The sequence below is a fragment of the Elephas maximus genome, chromosome 17 (genome assembly GCF_024166365.1).
Source record: "Elephas maximus indicus isolate mEleMax1 chromosome 17, mEleMax1 primary haplotype, whole genome shotgun sequence".
In the NCBI taxonomy this organism is placed as follows: Eukaryota; Metazoa; Chordata; class Mammalia; order Proboscidea; family Elephantidae; genus Elephas; species Elephas maximus.
Genome location: NC_064835.1, coordinates 67,269,006 through 67,273,561, shown reverse-complemented (window position 1 = coordinate 67,273,561; position 4,556 = coordinate 67,269,006).

The following is a 4,556-nucleotide window of genomic DNA, read 5'->3' as shown; positions in this document are numbered from 1 at the left end:
CCTCCCTGAGTCTCAGATTCTTCCTTCATGACACAAAGATAATAACATCGAAATCATCAGCTGTTGACAGGATTAAATGAAATATGACATCTGTGAAGCCCCGAGCAGAATCTTGTCATCTAGTAATTCATTTTCTTGGCCAACACTAACTAACCCCTCCCTCTCTGCTCGGAATCCAACCTTCCTGCCTCTCCGTGCCAGCCCCCCCAGCTTACTCTCAGATTGTCAACCCTTACATTTCCTGGGTTCCTTCTGCAGTCATGGATACCTACTTTACCTACTTAAACATCTCTGAACTTGAAAACACACACACACAAACATGCAACCTTGAGAACTTCCTTCAACCACACGTGTTTCTTCCCCACCTCCAATGCCCCCATCCCTCTTTACAGCTTCACAGTTAACTTTTTCCACTAACTGCATCCACTGTCTCCCTTTAATTTACCCTTTTTGTTTCTAGCACAATTTAGTTTGTAAAACTTACTTTTGAGCCCTTATGCAGATGAATGTATTTCATAGTGGCCGTCATGATCTACACACGCTCTTGAGTTTTTCATGCAACAATGCGCCATAAACACTTCCTTATGTTTTACATTTGTTTGAAGCTTAATACCGGTAAACAAGTTGCTGTGGAGTCGATTCCAACTCATGGTGGCCCCACGTGTATCAGAGTAGAATTGTGCTCCACAGGGTTTTCATTGGCTGATTTTTCAGAAATAGATTACCAGGCCTTGCTTCCAAGGTGCCTCTGGATGGACTCAAACCTCCTTTCAGTTAACAGTCGAGAGCATTAACTTTTTGCACCACCCAGGAACTCCTTTATTCTTGTTGTTGTGTTTAGGTGCCATTGAGTCGGTTCTGACTCATAGTGACTCTATGTCCAACAGAACAAAACAATGCCCCGACCTGTGCCATCCTCATAACCATTGTTATGTTTAAGCCCATTGTTGCAGCCACTGTGTCAATCCATCTTCCTCTTTTTTACTGACTCTTTACCAAGCATGATGTCCTTCTCCAGAGACTGATCCCTCCTGGTAACATGTCCAAAGTATATGAGGCATAGTCACCCCATCCTTGCTTCTGAGGAGCATTCTGGCTGTACTTCTTCCAATTTTTTCAGAAGTAGACTGCCAGGTCCTTCTTCCTAGTCTGTCTTAGTCTGGAAGCTCCGCTGAAACCTGTCCACCAAGCATGACTCTACTGGTATTTGAAATATTGGTGACAAAGCTTCCAGTATCACAGCAACATGCAAGCCACCACAGTATGACAAACTGACAGACATATGGTGGCCTTTATTCTTAATAGCTATATAATACTCCATTTTGTTAATGATTCAAAACTTTTCAATAATTCCCCTTGTTGGACACTATTTTATATTTTAATTGATGATATATAGATAGAGCCGTAGTGGCAAAGTGGTTAAAGTGCTTGACTGGTAACCGAAGTGTCGGCGGTTCAAAACCGCCAGCAGCTCTGTGGGAGAAAGCTGTGGCAGTCTGTTTCTGTAAAGATGTTTAGCCTTAGAAACTCTTTGGGGTGGCTATGATTCAGAATCGACTCGACAGCAGTGAGTGTATATATATATATATTTATATAGACATGTAAATTTTAGAGTTAACTCCAATGTTGATAAATTATTCTGTGCTCTGTTCATTTTTTGAACTTTATTTCATAAACATCTCCACACACTGGTATGCAGTACACACCTGTAAAGACAACCTGGCATTCCATTGTGTAACTGCCAAATAGGATGAAAAGAGCTGGTTCTAGCTTAGCAGAATCTTTAGCAAAATCTAAGCCACCCATTTAAGAAGTTTTTTTTTTTTAATTTTACTCAAAGTAATACACGCACATATGTTAAAAGTCTAATAGTCTAAGTCATAACTAAGTGTGTCTATTTCCTGCCCCACCACTCTTCACAGTTCCCAGTCCCCAACTCCTTTCAATCATTTTAGCTAAAACTTCTGGAATTTACACATTGCCGTGTTTCTAAATAATAAGCATTTGATTTGATTAGTCAATGATTTGATCAATCAGTTTCAGATATTATCTATCGATTTTCTTTTTTAGAGGTGAGGTTTACCTCTCTTGTGTCAATCACATCTAGGTAGCTCATCGATTTCTCTTTCCTCCCTTGGTATAGTATTCTTTTGGAGTTCCTGGGTGGCGCAAATGGTTAACACATTTGGCAGCTAAGCAAAAGGTTGGAGGTTTTAGTCCACCCAGAGGTGCCTCAGAAGAAAGGCCTGGTAATCTACATCCAAAAAATCAGCCATTGAAAACCGTGTGGAACACATTTCTACTCCGACATACGTGGAACTGCCATGAGTTGGGATTGACTTGACTTTGACTGGTAACGGTAGCAGACTTTTGGGAGGCTTTCCAACCTTTCCCATCTGGGTTGGTTATACTCTAGGCAGCCTGCATGGCTGTTATGTGGGACTTCTCTTTGCTGTTATTTTAAGAATTTCTTTGCCTTTCTCCTAAGTTGGGTTTCCTGTCTCCTTGGAATCATGTTTTCCTTTCTTTATTAACTCCTTCATTTTGGTGGACCTTCTCCAGCACCTTCTTGAGAAAACGTGCACGGCAGGTAAATTTCTCAAGAGCCTGCATGTCTGAACACGTCTTAGACTATCCCAACATTTGGTTTATAGTTTGGCTGTGTATAGAATTCTGGGCTGTAAATCATTTTCCTTCAGAACTTTGTAGGCATTGTTCTCTGTTAGCTTCAAGTGTTGGTGATGAGGAGTCTCAGGCTATTATGATTCCTGCCCTCCATATGTGACCTGATTTTTCCCTCCAGAATCTTACAAAATATCTTCTGTCCCAGATGTTCTGAAACTTAATAATGAGATGAACTTAGGGTAGGTCTATTTTTAGCCCTTGTTCTGGGTTCTAGGAGGATCATTTCAGTTTAGATTTCCTCCTTTATTTTTCTCTTCTCCCATTCTGTAATCCATTATTCAGATGTTGGACCTTCTGCACTTGTCCACTATTTCGCTTGTGTTTATTGTTCTTGACTTCATCTCACTGTTTCTTTTGCTCTACTTTTTGAAAAATGGCCTCAAGCTTATCTTCCAATTATTCTTTTTTTTTTCTTTTTTATTCTACTAATGTGCTTTTGTTTGTTTGTTTGTTTGTTCTCAAAGTGTCCCTTTTTTATAGCACAATCTTCTTGTTTTATGGATGTAGTATCTTCTCTTACTATCTGAAGACAATAATTTTTTAGGTATTCTTTTTCCAGCATAACCCCTGTTCTCTCCAAGTACTTTTCTCTGTATATTTGTTTTGGTCACCATCTTTTATAACACAGGCTTCCTGTGGATGTCAAGAAATTCTTGCTTTTTTTGCCCAGGTTTAAGAGTGAGAGACTAAAAAACAGATTAGAAACGCTAAGTTTGTGGATGGCGTTTGTCTTCTTTAAGCTTCACTGTAGTGACTGTAGTGAGTCCATTGTTGAGAAAGCACCGATGCTAGTGTTTTTAGGTTTTTTCTCTTAGGTTGGCAAGTTGCCAAGAGAAAGTGTTCGATCTCCTGCCTGGAAGGTAAAGGTCTGGCTACCAGCACTCTGGGAGCCCAGTGAGGGGAGAGGGTGAAGGTCTGAGCACTCAGCACTCAGTACTCCTCTGGTCAACTAACCCTCTGTTTTCAGCAGGGTACTGGTGGCCCCAGCTATGTCTGACATCCCCCAATCCAGAAATATCTCTGATTCATGCCCTTTAAAGAATAAAATTCCGATCTTCTGCTGAGGTTGAGGAGAAGCAACCACCCAGAGGGAATCTGAGGGTCTACCTGCTTTTAAAACAGCTAAATCTAATGAACAGTTTTTAATTCTATCTTCTCAATTTGTTTAATCTAGTTGGTAACCATGACTCTTCCCTCCTAGGAATTGTTTATCTTCCATTTTGGTTCCTCTTTGTCTGTCAAGCTCTGTAAAAATGTTGGTGTTCCCCATCTTTGACACATGTCTCATCTCACTGTCTTCACTTAGCCCTGGACAGTACTTATGTACAAACATAGCTTCAACTTATACACCGATGACTTCCAAAGCTCTAGCTTCAGCCCAGGCATTCCTACTGGGCATAAGATTCAAGTATACAAGTGTCTTCTGGATTCTAATTCTCCAATGAAATATAAAGCAGCAGTTTCACTTAAGAGTGAAGGGGAAGATTTTGAAGAAAAGACATAAAGATACATCTTGGAGAAGGAGAAAATAATCCAAGCAAAGATACATATCTGAACTCTAACAACAGTGAAGACTAGAGAATGTATGTCTTAGTTAATCTAGTGCTGCTATAACAGAAATACCACAAATGGGTGGCTTTAACAAACAGAAATTGATTTTTTCACAGTTTAGGAGGCTAGAAGTCCAAATTCAGGGTGCCAGCTCTAGAGGAAAGCTTTCTCTCTCTGCAGGCTCTGGAGGAAGGTCCTTGTCTCTTCTGAGATTCTGCTTCTAGACAATCTTCATGTGGCTTGGTATCTCTTTTTCCCTATCTCTACTTCTCTCACTTGCTTTTTAAATTTATTTTATCTCTCAAAAGAAATTGACTCAA